Source organism: Equus caballus, chromosome 19 (genome assembly GCF_041296265.1).
Source record: "Equus caballus isolate H_3958 breed thoroughbred chromosome 19, TB-T2T, whole genome shotgun sequence".
NCBI classification, from domain to species: Eukaryota; Metazoa; Chordata; class Mammalia; order Perissodactyla; family Equidae; genus Equus; species Equus caballus.
The window spans coordinates 58,794,595-58,815,809 of record NC_091702.1 but is presented as its reverse complement, the minus strand read 5'-3'; the positions used below and the strand labels follow the sequence as shown (position 1 = coordinate 58,815,809).

At 40.9% G+C, this 21,215-nt stretch overlaps 1 protein-coding gene across 7 annotated transcripts in view; it reads left to right on the top strand.

Moving 5' to 3' along the window:
• Positions 1-596: 596 nt before the first annotated feature.
• Positions 597-21,215, top strand: part of HHLA2 (HHLA2 member of B7 family) — a 97,073-nt gene continuing 76,454 nt past the window's right edge. For 3 of the 7 annotated variants that reach the window (XM_070242847.1, XM_070242851.1, XM_070242857.1), the window contains exon 1: positions 644-723. The gene's annotated coding sequence lies outside the window, so the exon portion shown is untranslated. Of the gene's footprint in view, positions 724-12,334; positions 12,406-21,215 lie in introns of all 7 variants that reach the window. The other 4 variants (XM_070242848.1, XM_070242850.1, XM_070242849.1 and 1 more) reach the window with 2 other exon arrangements.

Below are 21,215 nucleotides of genomic sequence, written 5' to 3'. Positions count from 1 at the left end.
ACCGTACATGTGTGCATGTGTGTGACACAGAGAGAAAGAGAGAGGGAACCCAATAATTATAATGACAATATATGATATGATCTCATAAAGGCACTGCTAAGCTCTCCCCCGTGGAGTTCAGGGAAGTCTTTACAAAGAAGTCTTTTCTCTGAAGCTGTGTTTGCTAAACTTGGGTATTCAAACAACCAGAACTTCAGTGAGAACTGTAGGTGAGGACAAACCTTGACTTTGTGTAGGGTTATGACTCTTTCATAGAACTGCGAGCACCCACTGCAAGCAGCAGCACAATTTTCTTTACCGCTCTGCAGCAAAGCAGACAGGTTTGCTCTGGACATGGAAGTCGGAGAGCAGTCCCACTCCAGGAAATTGCCTGAATCACGCTGATGATGAAGGCTGGCACGCAGAGCATGGAAACCAAAGTGCACCTCTTCCACAGGTCAATGCTTATCTGCTCCACTGTATTATCTGTAACCAGGCGTTCTGATTTCTGGACTCTTAAAATCTGTATAACCCTAATCTGGGCGGGGTTTACATTGAAAGAAGGAGTCCTGTGTAACATCATTGGTTTCCTTGATCTGTCATAGGTTAACTAATCAGTCATGTGTTAGACTTCACTCTCTGACTCATACCGCGTTCTTCATCCCCCTCCCTCACACCTGACTTCAACCTTTATTCTTAAGGACTACTTAGCATTCAGCTGAACGGTCTCAATTTCTAAGCAAGGTAAGAATTTCTTTCTATGTTGTTTATACCTAGAACTTAAAATTGAGCGCAAATGAATCAAAAGTGTGTGGTTTTAATTAATACTTTATTTTTGTCAGGAGAAAAATTGCAACAGGTTATTTAAATTGATTTAGCGCAAATACTTATAGTGTGTATGTGCAAAACAAAAGCTTAATAAAAGGTTGTCTTGAAGGATCCTGCTGAAGTATTTCAAATAAAAGAACTTACCAAACATGATAAAATACAAAAGGTGAAAGTCCTAATGTTCTGATAAGGTACTGAAGGATGGATGAGGAATGCCTGTTTTGAAAAGTATTTTGGGAAATTTATGTCTGAGGGTGTATTCTTATAACTACTTGTAATTACTTACTTATAATTGTTCATCTAATGACACTATAGAGGCTTGTTAGCCACCCCAAAGATACATCTTCCACACCCCACCCCCCCCAACTATGGGGAAAAAAGGACTGTGATAGTGGTTTTCTAACAGAATCAAGTGATCTTTGAATTCTAAAATAAGAAACTGAAGTCTGCTAGCTATTTACCCTGTCTCAAGGGAGAGTCATTAAATTAATTTCATTTTAATCTTCACCAAGGTAAGATTTAATTCTTGTTAAGTTCCTATTATTTGGGACTTTGGACAATAGAAAAAAATAATTTAGGTTTTCTATTACTGGTACTTGACAAAACAAACTTGAGTTTCCTCATGTCCCAGAAACTTGGAGGAAATCATTTCTGTCCAGAACAGTAAACTGGTCTCATCTCCCACATTTATGAACATATTTTAATTAAAAGGTGTAATAAGGTGTAGTTGTCAAAATCATAGTCTCCAGGGTCAAATAATCCTTGGTGTGAAAACCAGTTCCACCACTGCACAGTTGAATATTTTTCTCTGAGTCTCAGCTTGCTAATTTGTAAAATGGGGATAGACAGGACCTCCTAGGTTTGTTGTGAAGATTCAATGAAATGTATTGAAGTGCTTAGTGAGGTGCCTGGTATCTAGAAAGTGTTCAATAAGTAATGATCGTTATTGTTTCAGAATATAAATATAAAAGACAAATAGTTTCCTAATCACATCACAATATATTATGATATTTTATTATAATACTGAGTATCCTAAAAGTTTGGAGGTTCTTTTTTGTTCTTCTTCTTTTCCCCAAAGCCCCCCAGTACGTAGTTGTATATTTTAGTAGTAGGTCCTTCTGGTTGTGCTATGTGGGACGCCACCTCAGCATGGCCTGATGAGCAGTGCCATGTCCATGCCCAGGATCCAAAGTGGTGAAATCCTGGGCCACTGAGGTGGAGCACATGAATTTAACCACTCAGCCACAGGGCCGGCCCCTTTTATTTATTTAATGTATTTTTAATTTTTTTGGTGGTTCTTAAAGTAAATTAGTCTGTGGATGGAAGCTCTGGCCAGTTTCAGCGTGCGGCCCAATAGCGCGCCTGTGCTGGAGAAGGGATCAATTCCTGGCTTAAGTTTTCCTGCAGACGCTTAAAGGAGACCACAGCTGTACGAACATTTTGATCAATAATTGGGGATCCTGGCCAGTTCCTCCTTGCTGTGGTCAGTAACCAGGTCTACGTTGCATAGCGAGGCATTGTTAAAAAGGTGGTTTTCCTCCTATGGCTGTCAATCAATTGGAAACTCCCAGAGACTTGTCTAGAAGTGGAAACTTTGTTCCTAACTGTTGCATAACAGCACCCTCCTCTTTGAGGCATTGAATGAGTCTCTATGACTGGCCCAACTCCAGACTTGCCAACATTTCCCCCACCCGGTGGGAATGAATGTCTCTTCTCTAAGAGACTCCCCAGCAGCCGCCCAGGGGCCCCCAAAGGGCCCAGATACTTCCTGACTTCTTTGAAGCTCAAGAAGACCAAATTGCCTACTCGGGAAATACCTCAGCTTCTCCCAGGTGAGACTGGCTGTTGGGTGTACACTCTCTCGGGCTCTGACCTCACTCTCCTAGAGAAGGAAGCTAGGGCCCAGGTTCATTCCACTTAATCAGAGCTAGAAACAGATGTCATCCTAGAAGTCCTGCTATTCTGGTTTTCTTTAACTTTGCTCTCCTTTCCAATATAATAGTATCTTTCTAACATATGCACACCTTTCATTGCATTCAGTTGTGGTATTTATGTGTTAAAAATCCCTCTGATTTAGCCCAAACTAAAGTTCCCAATACACATTTAGGGCCTCTTTTACCCCACGGTCTTTGAAAATATGTGTTTTTCTTTCTTTTGAGATAGACCTTCTCCTTGGAGGCGTCCTCTTCTCCGGATGCTGTTTCTCTCAGTGCTCTCTGCTGATGCCCTCCATTGCATCCGACTCTGCGGAGGCAGAAGATGCAGCTGGCAGGCACAACCTCTTATCAGGGCTTCGGTTTCAGAATTTTTCTCTGTAGAAACTGTTAAATGTCTCTTCAGAGGCTTACCTTTAAATTCTGAGTAATGGGAGCTGCTTTTCCCTTGCTCTTGATCTTGGAATCCTGTAGTATTTAATTGTACATCACTCCTTATCAGCCGTTTAGAGTTCAAACTACCAATCCCCGACCAAGGAGATATTAAGATACAAGCTGGAGATATGCAAATATGCTCCTACAGCTTTATTACCTTCACTCTTTCAGCTTCAGATGGCATGTCCTCTCCATGGCCACCCCGGTTCTTTCCTGCACACCATCTTTGACAACTGGGATCCTTTTAATTCGATTAGAGGCATTGCAGAGAACACCTCTGAAGAGAAAAACCTTGCCTTCTTCTTCTGCCCATCCTCTGTGTGCCTTAGCTGTAATCACAAGAATGTCCTGTCAATTATACAAAATCAGTGTTGCCAGGACTGACTTTGGTAATATTTCTACGTGTAGGATGTTAAGATTTAACATCATTGCAAATTAGGGAAGTGAGTATTTCTTCTCTTGGAAAATACCACCGTCTTATACAAAGTTCAGTACTTCATTGAACATTCTATTCCCAGTTGTATCTTTAAATTTTTACTCCTTGTCTTGGGCGTCCCTTAGGCATATTTTTTTTCTTTCAAATCTATTGCGGTTAAACTGGGTCCTCCCCTCCATGCTGTCCCAGCCCAGCCAATCCCCGCCTCAGTCTGCATTTAAAGTATTTTTAAGAACATTTTCCATATTTAAATAGACTTCCTTAATTGATGTCTTCTTTGAACCATTTCATCTAATCGTCTGATCTCTAAAGAATTTATTATACCTTTTTAAAAGCTCTGCTATATATTTTCTAAAACCTAAAGCATTTAAGGATCATTTACCTGCAATTATGTAAACAATTTTTATCATAACTTTTGATAAAATTGCAAAAATCCCCTCAAGCTACGTTTCTAAGTAACGCAGGCAACAAGCTAAAATATTTAGCAAAGCTGTCTCATTTGTTTAAGGAATTATAAATGCAAATTAATACAAGACAAAGATGCCCCTTTTAAGTAGCAAAAAATTTAAAATATCTCCTGCTGGTAATCTTGAAGTATGACATGTACTTCCAAACGTTGCTAGTGGCAGTATATATTACAAAACCCTTTTTGAAAGCAGTATCTTAGTAAATATAGAGCATGCGTAATCCTAGAGTCAATTTCAATTTCAAATTCATAAAACGCTAAGACAATAGCAAGCATCCTATTTCCAGACCTAGTACATTACTGGAAAGAGCATCTGGTGGGTACACTGGAATAGAGTTCTAAGGGCTAAGATGCTATTGGTTATTAGCTTTTGTCCTCTGAGATACGTTATTTACCTGTGGAATCTGTAGACAATAAAAATATGAAATATGAATATTTTTATTCCTAAGACTTTTATCCATTTTGATTATAAGGCAAAAAGCCTTCGGGAACTTCTAAAACTCCATCTGTTAATTATTGGTAAGGAGCCTCATTTCTGAGTTCCAAGGCTTTTATAAAAGTTAAAACTTACTGTGTGTGTATTATGTGCCAAAAATTGTTCTACGCACTTTTAGACACATTAATTTGTTTAATCCTCCAAACATCCAAGAGGTTTTATTCCCATTTCTGTCCAATGCCACAAACATAAGTGTAAGAGCCACGATCTCTACTCCAACAGTCTTATTCCTTATTGGTCTTTCTCAATAAGATGAACTACGATATGCTTCTATCGCTTCTGCCCAGATGTTACCAGCTATAGACAGCTGTGGTCTATACTAGACGCTCTCAGTTGCCATAATTACTTCTGGAGAGTTAAATGGCAGGATTAGCTTCATCTCCACAATATAGAATTAATATTTATCCATGAGTGAGAGTATATTCGACCCTCAAGGCAGGAGCACTAGCCAGTTTAATACCCAGCATTAAACAACCAGTAAGATCATGTGAGTGTAAAGTGACTGGGTGTCAATCCACTCCATGACTAACTCATTCTTCCAGGGTTGTCTGTGTGACTCAAGAAAACTAGCAGCTCAGTTTATCATTAACAGTGTACTTGTGTTTAAAGATAGCCTATGGAACAACCGTGAGGAATTTGATAAGGACTCCGTAATTAAACTGCAAAGCAGGTTCTTTCTACATCTCGTGTTGTTTAATCTGGGCCCAGGAATTGGAGACCCTCACTCTACTCGGGCCTTCAGTTCATCCTTAGACATTCTTTGTTCTGTCACTTTTAGCCTAAAGAACCATCTTTTAGTAGGAAGATGCAAAGAAAATAAGAATTCTGTCTATTAACTGTTAATCGCACGCTCAGCAGTGGAGCTCATCCTTCTCCAGCACAAGCTCCACAGGTGGTTTGACAGAGCCCTCTCTCATTCTTAACCCTTCTCATCAGCCTTACCTCAAACTGGAATTTGTCTTTTCTGATATTTTAATTCTAGCCTGTGACTATCGTAGTTTTGAATTCATCCTCAATAACACCTTTCTAACTTTGGTTATTCTCTTTCCAAAACCTGAGTTTAGAGAAACTTTTTCAATCACAAGGGTGTTTTTGGCTTTTCTACATCTTTTGAGGGGAGGGAGGATTATTTGTGATACTGTTATTTGTATTGATTTTGAGAGACTCCATCCATTGTGCCATTTTCCATTTTAGAGAGTTTCACCGTGGAATCATGGCTAACTCCTTGGAAATGTTAAGAAGTTAGTCTTTTCTAAAGTCTATGGCAATGTCTGTCTGTGGTCAGGGTTTTTTTTGTCAAATAACGTGATTACCATTTTTTAAGATTGGCACCTGAGGTAACATCTTTTGCCAATCATTTTCTCCTCCTCCTCCCCCACCACCTCTTCCTCCTCCCCCGCCCCCCCCCAAAGCCACCCAGTACATAGTCGTATATTCTACTTGTGAGTGTCTCTGGCTGTGCTATGTGGGATGCTGCCTCAGCATGACCTGATGAGCGGTGCCATGTCAACACCCAGGATCCGAATCCATGTAACCCTGGGCCGCTGAAGTGGAGTGCGCAAACTTAACCACTTGGCCACGGGGCCGGGTCCACCTGATTACCTTTTCATAAGTCTCTCCATAAACAGGCCATTTTGTTCTTGCTCTTTTCAGGAGAGTGGCCTTATACTGTGCTTAATTTAAAGACAGGTGGCATGTGTACTGTGTGTGGTAGTAGTTTGAACATCAGTTTTACACTTCGTCAAACAAGTATCCTAATATCTGGCTTGAAGAGCTTTTGATGAGTGGGGGCTTTTGCTTTTTGCATCCACATCCTAGACACCATTTTTCAGGAATAGTATTAGGTACCTGGAGTGTATAGCTCCCTTTTGATAGTGGACATTCAGAAATGAGTCTTTTCTGGAACTCTCTCTGGGTATAAATTCCTGGCAAAGAGACAGCTCAACTCTTTTGAATTGTGAACCAATGTGTTCGTGGCTTTTTCTTTGTAGCTTTGACATGAGTAAAGTTTTTGTACTTCTTTGGAGACGGATATCCTTTTAATTACATCTGTGTATCCTAAAACATAATTCAGATACATTGTACACTTACTGTATTATTTGTCTATTGTTATGTGCAAATTGACCCAAAATGCAGTACCTTAAAACAGCAAGCAGTTAGCTTATGGTGTCTGTAAATTAGGAATATGTATAGAACTTGACTGAGTGCCCTTGCCTCAAGGCCTCTCAAGAGGCTGCAGTCAGTGCATCCTCCAGAGCTGCAGTCTCATCTGAAAGCTTGACAGGAGCAGATTGACTTCTAAGCTCACACACATGGTTGTTGGAAGGATTCAGTTCTTTGTGGGCTGTTGGACATGAAGGCCTTCGTTCCTTGCTGGTTGTGAGCAAGAGGCCTCCCTCAGTTCCGTGCCACATGGACCTCTCCATAGGGCAACTCACAGCACGGCAACTGGCTCCCCAGAACAAGAGAGCAAGTGAGGTCCAAGATGGAAATCAGTCTTTTTGTAACCTAATCCTAGAAGTGATATTTCATTGCTTCAGCTGCATTCTACTTGTTCGAAGTGAGTCACTAGATCTAGCTTAGATTCAAGGGGGAGGAAGTTACATAAGGGTGTGAATTCTAGGAGGCAGATCACTGGGGCCATCTTAGAGGTTGCCTATCACACCTCCCAGGTGGAGCATGTGTGTGTGCATGTAAGTGTGCATCTAAAGAGAGAAGGGTCTCAGTCAGCCACAGGCTTAATCTAAGAATTTACAAGAGGCCAAGCATGATAAATGCCACAGTAGAAGTGATGATGTTGCTATGGGAGTGTAAAGGAAAGTAGTTTGGAGGAGGATCTCAAGAAGCTCTTTAGAAGACATATGTGTGACTTTGGAAGATGGAAAGGGCTTTGACAGGTGGATGTCGACGTGAGGGACATCCCAGGTGGAGGAAGCAGTATGGGCTAAGCACAGGCCACAGTCAGGAGACAGGCAAGTGACTATGACCAGAATCCTTTTGTGTGTGAAGATAGGGATGAAGGGTAGACATTCTAGAAAGATAGCCTGGGACCATATTTTGGTATCTTGGTTTTATTTTGAGGAGTTTGTGGGTGTTGGGGCAGGGGGGAACCACCTGTCTTCCCTTCTTGTTTTCTTATGGCTGAACTAACGATAAAATTGACACGAGAGCAGATGAATGGGAGATGACCCCAGTTCAATATGTACATATTGGAGATCATAGTGAAATGATGCTTACCGAGTGAACAAAGCAGGCAGTATATGCATCTTTTACACAAAGATACAACAAATTTATGAGGAATGACAGGACAAAGAAAGAGATTTGAGGTATATAAACAGTGAGAAATGTAAGCAGAGTTTAGGCTTGAGGTAGTACATTAGCAAGGTTTGTTTATGCAGGCTTCTTGGCCTTGAATTCCCCAGCTCTGGTGATTAAGATGCAGAATCTCTGTGATGTGAAAATCTCTTTCACATGGGAGATTTATTTCCTGCTTTCAGGGGGAACAGAGACAGGAGAGTCAGAATGCCCTTTGTGCTTCTCCAGTAACTTTAATTCAAAACAAATATGCTACTGTGGGATATTTTGGGGTGGCCTGCCCTGGAGCCCAACATGGGCAACATGAATCTGTCGGATATCTGAGGAGGAGAATAAACTGGTTGAAGCATGAGCCTGAGCCATATTCTCTGTCCTCCATGACACATGGTATGAAGTTAATAGCAGGTGCTTCATACTTAGGCCTTGCCGCTTGCTGTGAATTTTGAATAAATTATTCAATTCCGTGGCCCTGAATTTGCTCATCTATAAAATGGACATGTCAGTATGTATTTTCTAGAGTTAATGCAAGAATCGAGTAAAGGAATGTTTATAATATACTTAGCAAATTTCCTGCCACATCGCCAACACTTATTGAGTGACTTCTATTAATTACAAAGTGAACCACAGGAGAGCTTCTTGGGTGTGTGGGTGAGGGGTCTTTCTTGTTGCATAAGCCATCTTTGTGGCCAGCAAAAACTGAGAGAGCTTTGTAAGATCAGTTTTTTTGCTGCTGACTTTATTCACTTCGTAAATCTGGGCTTGAGTGCCCACTTGGAAGGCAAGAGCATCTGGAAACCACATCTTGCCTAAGATGTGTGGCTGAAATGGTCACACCCAGACATGCCTGAAAGATAGCTGGCTTCTCATCCTCTCAAAGGTGCGCACAGCGCAGAGTAGGAGCAGGACGGGCTTTGGGATGGGAGTAGGTCCACTGCGTAAGTGACTTTGTGACTTGGAGCAATTTACTTACTCTCTGAGACTGTTTCCTCATTTTAAATGGAGATCAAACAGGAACTTAAATGGAGACTATTATAGCTCATAACTAATTATCCAGGCTTTTAACATCTTTTCAAAGACATGTCTTCATAGAGAAGGTTCTCTTAACTCCTTATCTTTTTAAGCCTCTCTCTATAGGTGTTCTAACTGAAAAAAAATTTCTTTTCTACGGTTTGTACTCCATTAGCCCTGCCAACTAGAGGAGAGAGGGATTTCTGGGAAGGGGAAAATCTCTCTTACTCTTTCATAGATTTTCCTAGAGAAAATGATCTGTAATTGATGGGTTTATTACAATCATCTCTTTGAATTCTGCCTCCTTAGAATCTTATTTCTTCTTTTACTGTTTTACCCTTTGATCAACCTCCACCTTCCTCCCCAAACTGAGTTGGCAATATTTTTTTAAATCCAAAACTACGTCTTCCTCTGAATTCGTTCTTGTATAACTTTTTATACCAAACCTCTTCAGATTAGACGGATGGCTATCAGAAACACGCTGCTACTTCCTAGCCAATTTAAAGTCAGCATCTGTGGAGGACAGCTAGGATTTGGTATGTGATACATGCATGTAAAACACCTGCTTTACTAGAATGGGGGACTGGTGGAAAAAATATAAAAGATGACTGAAGGAATAGATAAGAATTATGCCTCTGAGAACTGTAGATTTCAGATCTGCAGGTTTGATGTGCCTCTGAAGATGTGTGTGGACACATTGTATAGTGTCCAGGGGAATAACGTCTTCCCTGTGCACCTTTGACCAGGGCTCGTGGTGCTGTGAAGGGAGGGGACAGATCAATGGCTTCTGCAGAATCACTTCAAAGGAGTTGTCGAGAGCTTCTTGCTCTACCCAGGTGGTTCTGAGAACTCCTGTTTCCTTCCTTTTGAATACAGGAATATTTGCCTGGGGATTGCTTCAAGATTAACTGGAAGGAACCCCTGCCTCACTCAATACTTCTCTCCAGCCTTCCTCAGTGCCCTAAGAACAGTGGGTCCACACTCAGTGTGCAAACCTTTGGGGCCCTAGAAAGTCACTGTGACCCTTTACTAGTTTTCCAGCCTCAGAAAGGGTACTTCCACTTTAACAAGTAGTGGAGAGTTTCCAGAACTAGTTCTAAGCCATGCGCATGTTGTGTGGTTTGGGAATGCTGATTATGGAAATGAGACCAGCCTTCTCTCTGTGACCTCAGGATTGGGGAGCCCATTAAAACCAAAATATTGGGGGCCAGCCCCTTGGCCGTGTGGTTAAGATCCCACACTCCGCTTCTGCAGCCCGGGGTTCCCCGGGTCAGATCCTGTGCCTGGACCTAGCACCAGTCATCAAGCCACGCTGAGGCAGTGTCCCACATAGAAGAACTGGAAGAACCTACAACTAGGATATACAACTATGTACTGGGGGACTTCAAAGAGAAGACAAAAAAGAGGAAGAGTGCCCACAGATGTTAGCTCAGGGCCAATCTTCCTCCTTAAAAAAAACAAACCAAAATATCATAGCATTTCTTGGAGAAAGAACTGCCCAGATGATGTCAACAGGAGCCCACTTGCTTCAGTGGCTCAAGTGTTGTTTAAATGCCAGTGACAACTGGATTCATCTCCACTTCCTGATGTACATGGTGGAAAGTAGGTAGGAGCAAGGAGAGGGTGTAGGGAGCTTCGCTTCTCCTACTCTTTTTAAGAGGATGTGTACTTAATGTTCTTAATTGAAAGGATATCTTTTTAATATCCTCATAGAATTTAAAATAATAAACACTAAAGTTAATTGTAGGATAAACTCTTTACGGGTGTTGGTTACCACTCATTTCATCTTTGGTTGTATTAAGTGCTAGTTGGGAGTAGTAGCCTTTCTACCACATTTTGATCTTTTGTGGGGAAGAGAAAACCCAAAGCCTTATTCAAACCTGTTCCTGTTTCCACGGCTAGTTTCACCGTGAGAATCTAAATTTCTTCTGAAGTAACATCAATTGCTAAACATTGCTCTTAGAGATTTGTGAATTGACAAATTATATTACAAATTTAATTACATGAGAGCTAAGCTAGCAGCTCTGTGGTTATCGAGATGAACTTGGCAACAAGGAAAAGAAACCTCTCCGTTTAGCCTTTTTTTTTTTTCAAATAAGCTCAAAATGTCAAATAGTTTTTGTAAAAAGACCCAGGAAGCATACAATAGCCTAAGTGAAAATGGGAGCATTGATGGAGTCAGGGCTTGGAGCTCTTAAAGTTGTTAGTGTCGTGGGAGGGAGAAGTTAGTGTAGTGGAGAGGTTTCCAAGGTGAGCGTTAGAATGATGGGGGGCTGTGTCAAGGTAGGATGAGTTTGAGATTTCAGGGAGTTCTGAGTGCTAAGGGCAGGAATCCGTCTATGGAAATGAGAGAGTAAGTGTAGAAATGATTAGTTTTTGAGTTCTTGACTTTTTCCTTGAAGAGTTTTAGGTTTTTATCACATGGGCATCATAATGACCCAGAATGTTGTTAACATTGAGGATGGAGTAGAAGACTGATTTTGGTGCTAGTTTTCAAAATCTGTGGCAGCTGATCAGGATTTAGCAGACAATAAATGAAGGAGCATAAGAAAGCCACAACAGATGGCCCAAGCCACAAGGCACTTGTTGAAAAACATTTGGTATGTATAAAAGGTATAAAGAATACTCTAACCCAGCCATATAAGCCCCATCCAGCTTAAATACAGTTGACACTCCCAAAGTACCCTCCTGTGTAGGAGCGTTTGTCACTGCAGAAGCAATGTCGATTCTCAGTGAGATCTGGAAGCTTTAAGATCCAGAAGTGACGATTTGGAAAGAGTGTTGTTGTACAAGGAGATTGGCAGCTTTGTTTGCAGGTTCCAGTGTGAGAGAAGGTGGGAAAATGAGTCATCCCTTCTTAAGAAAAAGGCGAAGAAGGGGAAATGGTGCTTTTGGGAATGAATCAGGTTTCAGCTGAGGCTGGGAGGCAGCAGAAATCTAAGCAGGCTACGGGTAAAGGGCAGTTTATTGTGAAATGAGGTTTCCAGAGGGCACAGGGAAGAAATTTGAGAGGAGCAGGAGAATTAGGAGGCTCGGTCAGAACCCGGAACCTGGGAAAGGAAGTGTGTGAGAAGAAGAGTATGAAATGCCGGCTTGTGCAGACGTGAGGGTGGGAAGGAACACGTGAGAGCTTTCAAGGATAACCTGCCAGGGGGTTCAGTGTGTTTTTTTGTGTGTCTTAGGGAAGATTCTACCACAAACAGCTGCTTAGCCAAAGATTTAGGTGCAAATGATTTACTGAAACAGTGTTCCCAGGAGAAACCAGTTAGAGAGTGGGGGAAGCCAGTGTGATGGGTGGGATGAGAAAATAATCCAAGTGAGCCAATAATATGCAAAACGTTGTTTCCTTGGGCTTCTGGGAAACAAACTTCTCATTAAAAGGTGCTGACTGAAACTCCTGTTCTTTTCAACGTGATTTGGCTGTGTGTGGATGTCAGGTCTGAGACTTCTGCAGCCATTTTATCACCATGAGGAAAGCCTGGGTGTATCTGGAGCAAACCCATAGGAGGTAAGCAGAGACATGGGACCTGATAACATGAGTCCTGGATCAAAGTGGCCTGAGTCTCCCAGAATTATATGTCTCAGAAAATTTCTTTTGTTGTCTAAGCCAGTTTGTTCCAGGATTTTGCTGTTGCTTGCAATACAATTCTAAATTCTCAAACACGTTACTTTAAGAATCCTATCATATTTATCTCAATATGCTTTAATCTTGATATTGAGAGTAATCAAAAATGGCTAATGACATCAAATATTTAGGCTTAGCTTCCAACACAGCTGAAATATTTCATAGCATTACAATTAAACGAAAGAAAATTTCCTTTTCCAATGGAAGGGAAAGAAGAGATTATACATCTACAAATATCTCTTCTAATTTACATTTTTCTGGTCTTGGAGTTAGTCTCTTTAAAATTTGAGAGCAAAGAGACCTAGGCCCTCCAAACCAATTCTCCCCATTGAATTTAGCTTTTTATTTTATATGCAAAACAACTTTACATTCTAAGTGTGCTTCATGGATTACATCTCTAATTCTTGTACGTCCTTGTTCTTTTACTGTTGCCTGTTCTGACATAGTTCTACAAGCTGCCTTTGAAGGGCTTTTTACCATCCTTTTGTCTCGCCTGTGAATTCCAGCGACGTGACAGCAGAAATAGACGATGGAATTCAAGTATACCCTAGCTGTGTTTCCCCCGTTGTTATTCATTTCCTTTTCTGAAGATTCTAGACACATCTGCTGCTTTCTGAGGCATTTGCTTTTTTCTCCAGCTATCTTCTTGCAGTCTGTTTTCTCAAGGTACCATCTATTCAACTCACAATTCTCTCCCCATGGTTTTCTCCCACCACAACCTGAAGTCAGTGTGTTTCCCTCTCCCACCCCCAACTGTTTCAAGGGCCCTTGTCTCCTCCATCTCTATTTTCTTCCTTAGGCTAATTCGAGAGGCTACGTGGCTCCTCTTTTCCTTTCGAAGTTTTGAGGGTGGCCCACTGTAGTTTTCATCTGTATGACACATTCTTGTCATCTTTCCTTCTAAGAGGTCTGCCTCCGTCTCCCTCGACTGAGCAGCCTCAAGGTCGTCTTCTCTTCTTCTCTCTTCTTGGAGCCAAGCAGCGTATTTTACTTCCCACTTCTCTCTGCCGCCTGTATTACCCTTCCTGCTACCTTTTCTCTTGTGCTTCCACGTTGGTTTAATCTCCGTGACTCATTTGCTGAGCATCTCCTATGAACTAAGCCGAGGTCTTGGGTGGGTATTCTCATTTTAGAAGAAAGTTGAGAAATGTTAGGGGTTTAGGAAATAAGGTTAGTAAGGATCTGAGGTTTGATTTCTGTGTTGCTGTTTATATTCACCATCTAATTCATGCAAGAACGTATATTTACTAGTTAGATCTGCTTTTTCTAGTTGGGAAATGAATTTTAATATGAAGATTTAACCATCTGACCTTTTTATGATATATAAGTTGGGTTAAAGGACAGGCTACCTTGTTTCATTTTCTGTTTTACTGTATGAGGAGGGTTAATTTGTCACTAGATAATAGGTCTGAAATAGTAAGCACTTAGATTAACTAGAAACCTGTAAATATTTTCCTACCCAGGCTTCCACCTACCTCCCATCATTTTACTGGCAGCATGTTGACACAGACACTATTTTATCGACCATTTAACATCTTCCCCAACTTTCTGCCCTGCTAATCATACTTGATTTGTTCAAGTTACAGCTGAGGATTCCTGGATTCTGACAATCCAAGACCTTCAGTTCTGTTCAAGGCATGTCATACACTTTTTTGAATTAGTTTTCTGGATTTTTCCTTTTCCCCGGCTCCCTTGTAGCCACTCCGTAGCATTTCGTTGCCACAAGGGCTGTTCTCAGGTGGAAAGTGGCTGCTATTAAGGGAAGTACCTTTTCTTAGTTCTGTTCTTGGGGGCCTGGCTCAGAAGAGATTATGCAATGGAGTCCTGAAGTCAAAGGGAGAGGAAGTAGGAAGGAAGAGGAGAAAAGGAACTCCTTGAGGGCGTTTAATAGAATATTTCCTTCTGGTGCTCCACTTCTGTCCTACACTGGCTCTCTCCATGAAAAGAGCACACACCCATAGGAAATAAAACATTGTAGGGTCAGCATTCTCTGTTGTCTTCTGTGGAGAAGTCAGAGGTCCTTCTTTTTCCTCTTTGCCACTCATGCCTCTTTTTTGCTTGATTGTTTAGGCACAAAGGTAAAATTTTATCTCTCTTCCCCTTTGATTTGATATTCAGCTTAATTAGGATATACCTTGGTCCTGAGCATTCTGTATCAATTTTTCCTGGAACATGGGAAGTTCTTTTAATCAACAATTCAATTTTGTCTTCATTTCAGAGAAATTTTCTTCTATTTATCTATGTATTAACTGCGTGATTTCATGGGCTCTTGACTTGGAGGGCCAATAATAATTATCCTTTTACTTCCTCATCTTGCCCCTAAAACCTTTGTAATTTCCTAAGAGATAAGATAACTAGGAGCATCTCTTGTTCTAATATTTGGTCTTTGACCTGTACTCAACAAGGTGTTCCTGAAACCCTTGTAAATTCCCAAGTGATAAGAGCACTAGGAGGATCTCTTGATCTAATGAAGTGACTCTAACTGGGCTCTCGGATGGGTCTGGATGGGAGCTGGTCACAAACAGGACCAAGCCATGATTAGAAGCTTGGAAATTTTAGCCCCACCATCCCTTTTCTGGATAGGAGAGAAGGGCTGGAAATGGAGTTAACTGATCAGGATTTTGTGATGAAGTTTCCATAAAAATCCCCAAAGCATGGGATTCAGAGAGCTTCCAGATGGGTGGACACATCCATGTACTTGGATGACCCACCCCAACTCCATGAGGACAGAAGCTCCTGGGCTCAAGACCCTCCTAGACCTCACCCTGTGTATCTCTTCTTCTGGCTGTTCATCTGTATCCTTTATCATATCCTTTAATAAACTGGTAAAGTGTTTCCTTGAGTTCTGTGAGCCACTCTAGCAAATAATCGAATCCAAGGGGAGGAGGTCATGGGAACCTCCAATTTATGGCCAGGTCAGCCGGAAGTTGGGGGTAATCTACTTACCTACTACTTGCGATTGGCATCTGAAGTGGGGGGCAGTCTCGTTAGACTATCCAGGTAGAGAGTGTCAGTTTTGAGTTAAATTGTAGGACACTCAGCTGGTGTCACAGAATTGCTTGGTGGGGTAAAAACCCCACACATTTGGTGACCAGAAGTGTCAGAAGTGAAGTGTTCTGTGTGAGTAGTAATGAAGACACACGGGAGGAAAACTGTAGGTTTTAAAAAATATATATGGTCACAGCGGCTTTCAGCAGCATCTCTTCTGTACTCAGCTAGCTCTACACTGTTATTCTCTCTAGGAATTTTAATGCATGTTTTGTTTGCTTTCTGAAGTCTGCAATCCCGTTTTACTCCTATTCTTTCATTTACCTTGTTTTGGTGTACTTGTTTTATTGTACACATTTTCTAGGGGTATCTTCTTAGTATAAGTGGAGGTTTTCTTTCTGTTTTCTGAACTGTTTTATTCTAGGCTGGGTTTTATTTTATTTTTTTAGTCATTTGCATGTTATTCCTGCACCCCCATCCCTTTTTGGATTACGGTATATATTGCTTATTTAATGTGTCATTTCTTTATTTTGCTCAGTTAGTGACTAAAGAGGTAAATTGCTCTGACATACAATGTGTGATGGGTTCTTGATTTTTCCCCCTGGGTCAGACCTAGGACCACTATTACAACCACTAACACCACTGTCTCACATCAAGGAACTCTTTGAGGGCTGGGTATTTTGTATCCTAGTCTCATTTTCTTAGGCTGAGTTATTGGCCAGAGGTGGATGTTAAGCTTTGGCAGTTTTTGTTAGATAACTGGACTGAAGTCTTTTTTTTTAACCTACTAAGTATTCCATTCCAGTGTTTACACCAGCTAGTCGGTGTGTGTTTGTGTGTGTGCATGCTTGTGTGTGGTTTCCGAAGGGGGAATATGCCAGGGGCCTTTGGATGATTTCTCCCGGTTCAAGGTACAGTTGTGCAAACTATAGTTCCACTGTAGAGTCAACTCGATTGTTTACATTCCCATTTCTTTCCTACCACTCCCCACACAAGAAAAAAAGGAGATAAATGGTTTCTTTCTGAATTTGGGTATTATGCTAGTTTCCTAGGGCTCCCGTAACAAATTACCACAAACATGGTAGCTTAAAACAACAAAAACGTATTCTCTCACAGCTTTGAAGGCTAGAATTCTGACATCAAGGTGTCAGCAGGGCCACACTCCCTTCGAAGGCTCTAAGGGGAGTATTCTTCCTTCCTCTTCCAGCTTCTGGTGACTGCTGGCAATCCTTGACTTGTGGCAGCATCACTCCGATCTCTGCCTCCTCCTCACGGCCTTCCTTCCTGTGTGTCTGTGTGTCCTTTCCTGTCTCCCATTGGACTTAGACTACAGCCTAATACAGTATGATTTTTGTCTCAATCCTTACGTTAATTACATCTGCAAAGACCCTGTTTCCAAATAAGGTCACATTTTGAGGTTGTAGGTAGGTGTGAATTTTGGAAGCACACTAGTCAACCCACTATAGGTGTATCAGGAATAACTTTCAAGATTTTGTCAACATATCCACAGATCTCCTGGGTCACTGAGTGTTGGCTGTATCCCCTCTACTAAAACCAACAGCTCATGTCCTGCAGATCCCTAATCTGTCTAGATCTGGTAAATTGCTTCTTCAGACCAGGGTAATACGCATTCTCTTCCCTCTTACAAGCCTTGAGAGTACAGCATCATCCTTGTCAGTTTCCTTTAACTCTGCCCATAGCTTTGTAAATAACCACATTAGTAAACTATTCTTGATTACCCTAATATATTGTCACATTTGCTGCTCAGTCCCTGCCTGATTCTGCATCCTTATCTTATAACTGATTTTAAAGGGAGTATATTTGTTATAGATTTTTCAGATATATTCTTTACCATATTTTAAAAAGTCTTTTACTCATTTAATAAGTTTTAAAAATTATTTTATATATTATCAATTTTTTCTTCACGTATTCAGATGATTGGATTTTCAACTTTAATCTGTTTAATGTGTTGTCTTAATCTGGATTCTCTAGGAAACAGAACCTGACTCAAGGATTAAAATGCTGGTGTTTCATTTGGGAGGTGCAAACACAAAATAGTGAGAGAGAAGGAGAACAGAATTAAGGGAAGATGGGGAGGTTTGTGAAGGGGTGGATTACCACGCCGACTACTGCTTCATGAGGAGCCGAAAAGAGACCCAGTGGTTCTCTTGGTACTTGCATTAGCTCAGCATCAGGGACTTTTCTGAACTGGCTGTGTAGAGAACTGTGTCTCCAAGCAGTGCGTGGGAGGAAGGAGGGGGAGGAGGCGTTCGTCTGTCCAGATCTGTTTCCTGTTAGTTGAAGTTTACCTACAGGAAGTAAACTATTCCATACATTCAAGTTTCTTCATCTAGTCCCTTGGATGGTGTCTCACAATGCCAGGTTCCATGCCCTGCAGCATGGTGTTTCATTCAAACCCAGAAGTATGAGACGCCACTCATATCACATGACATCATGAGTTATGTTTTTGTGTCTGGTTAGCTCATCTAGCTATTCAGAGGTGGCTAAAAGGGAGGGTCTGGTGCTGATTAGGGAAATGACTAATCAGGGTCTAACAGTGATGGTAAGGTTCTGTGAAGCATTTGAGCCAAGAGAATCTGAAGACACACAAATTTGGGTCCAACGCATGTGGGAAGTCATATTTATAGATCCTTCTAATGTTAAGCCTTAGGATTCCTGGGGAAAATCCAACTTGGTCACTGTGGCAGCCATGAAAATGTAGGGCTCAGATCTCCTGCCACGTGGAGTACAGTTGATTGAAAGCCTCAGTTGCTGCCCTCTGGATTAATTGCTACCTTTGTGTTATGGCCACACTTACCCAGGCCATGGTCGATCCCACCTGATGCTCAGCCAGTATTTATTGAGCTGCTGATAGAGCACAGTGGTGATACTAATGCAGGCTCACTCCTGAGGGTCCTGCGTCTAATGGGTGACTGGCTTGAGGACTCCCTAAAGGTCTTGCCGAAGCTTCCTTAGCACGGCACTGTAGTCAAGGCTCTTTGTTCTCCATTTGCTCCTTTCACACCACCGTCTGAGAGTTCCGCTGACTTCTGTTTCCTTCCCTTTATCCTTCACAGGAGTTTCTCTCAATAAATCTCTTGCACATCTTGTCCCAAGATGGTGTCTGCTTCTTGGAGGACATGATTAGCACAGTCATAGTGCATTATCTGTAAATGTTGTTAGGGTTGTCTTACTAACATTATATCTAGAGTTTTGTATCTGTGCTTCTGGGTGAAATAGGTTGATTTTCTTTTGTCCTCATGCTCTCTTTGCTTGGTTTTAATACCAGAGTGTCCTTGAAGTTTGGTAGAATTCATCTAGAAACCATCTGGGCCTGCTGAGTGTGTGTGTGTATAGGAAGGTTTTAAACTATTGTCTAGTTTCTTTAATGATTATAGGATTCTTTAAGCTTTCTATTTTTTTCGTGTGTGTGTTGGTTCTAAAAAGGAAAGGTTCCTAGAAGACTTTTCAAATCCACTTGTAGAAAGTTGTTATTATCTTTTAAATTTCTGTTTTTATTTGTAGTTATGCCATCTTTAGCATAATAATAATTTTCTCATTTAATTTTGCCAGAAACTTGTCTATTGTCAATTTTATTAGTCTTGTCAATTTTTGACTTTAATCTTTTCTGTTGTATCTATATTTATATTCACTTGTTTCCACTGTTATATCTTCCTGCTATTTTCTTTGTTTTATTTTTCTAACTTCTTAGATTTTATACTTATTTCATAAATTTTCAGCATTTATTCATTTTTAATATAAGTATTTATGACTATAAATTTCCCTTAAAGGACAGTCTACATGTTTGTATATGTTGTAGTTTTTCATTTGGTTGTAATTAAATTTTTTTTGTATTTTTGGATTAATTTTACTGTTACACGGAAGTTGCAAGAATGTTGTAGAGTTCCTATTTACTGTCACCCAACTTTCCATACATCAGCATTTTATATAACTGTGGTTCATTTGTAACAACTAAGAAATTAGCAATGGTGAAATGCTGTTAACTAACCTACAGATCTTATTTTAATTTCTCCAGTTTTTCCACTAGTTTTTATTTTCTATCCCATCCAAACCAGAACACCACATTGCATTTACTAGTTGTGTCTCCTTAGTCTTCTCTAATCTGTGACAATTTCTCAGTCTTTCCTTGTTTTTGTGACCTTGACAGTTTTCAAGTATAATGATGAGATTTTTGTTGACTCTCTCTCAATTTGGCCTTGTCTCATGTTTCTCTCCTCGTTAGATTGGGGTTGTGGGTTTTGGGCAGAATACTACACAAGTGAAGAGGCTTTCTCATCATACGGAGGGGACGTGACATGTTAACCTTGATCAATTAGTTAAGGTGATGTTTGCCTGTTTTTTTCACTGTAAAGTTACTGTTTTCCCCTTTTCCATACTCTCTTTGTTGGAAGTGAGTGACTAAGTCCAGCTCACATGCAAAGAGAGGGGAATTAAGCTCCACCTCCTGGAGGTGGGTGGTACGTACTATATGTTCTTTGGTAAAGAAAAAAGTTATTTATTCAACCATTTCTATCAGTATGGACACATGGATTTTTGGGGGGAGGGGTTATAATCCAGTATTATAATTTATTTTGCTGCTTAAAATTTCCAGCTTTGGGGGCTGGCCCCGTGGCCGAGTGGTTAGGTTCGCGCGCTCTGCTGCAGGCGGCCCAGTGTTTCGTTGGTTCGGGTCCTGGGCGCGGACATGGCACTGCTCATAGGGCCACGCTGAGGCAGCGTCCCACATGCCACAACTGGAAGGACCCACAACGAAGAATATACAACTATGTACCAGGGGGCTTTGGGGAGAAAAAGGAAAAAAAAATAAAATCTTAAAAAAAAAAAAAAATTTCCAGCTTTGGCCATTAGGGTCTCTTTGAGGTTGACGCCTGTATTCTTTTGATATACACCCACTATTTTCTTTAATTAGCACTTTTTTCCCCTCTTCATCACTCCCCAAATGTTTCCCCATACCATTCATGTTTACTTAGACTATTTTTCTAGAGAGAAATTCTAGGCTAAATTAATAAAAGATATTATTTTATCCCCAGTTTGATATTTATTTACAGAAAAAGATAAGTCTTACATGGATAAAAAGCAGCTATATATATACTTTTCCTTTTTTGTTTTGAGGAAGATTAGCCCTGAGTTAACATCTGCCGCCAATCCTCTTCTTTTTGCTGAGGAAGACTGGCCCTGAGCTAACATCCATGCCCGTCTTCCTCCACTTTATATGTGGGATGCCTGCCACAGCATGGCTTGATGGCTTGACAAGCGGTGCATAAGTCCACACCTGGGATCTGAACTAATGAACCCCGGGCTGCCAAAGCAGAGCGTGCGGCGAACTTAACCGGTGCACCACCGGGCCAGTCCCAGCAGCTATGTACTTTTTAAATTGCTTTCGGGGGGAAAAATATCTGAAGAATGCAAAATTTGTCTAAAGTGTCACTTATTATGCTTGTGTTATTTTCATCAATCATATTATGTTGGAGTTAATGGCATATTGTTCCCCTCTTACTTGTTGGAAAAACTCAGCTGGCTTAATTGTTAATTTTGTTTAAATTTCTTGGCAAGTCAGAGTAATTCATTTGGATTATCAAGAGAAATTTGATAATAAAGTGGCTGAATTCTGATTCTCAGAAGTTGTTAATCACTGAGAATGAACTGCATCGCGAATCCATACTGGCAGAGAGAATGAATTTGCT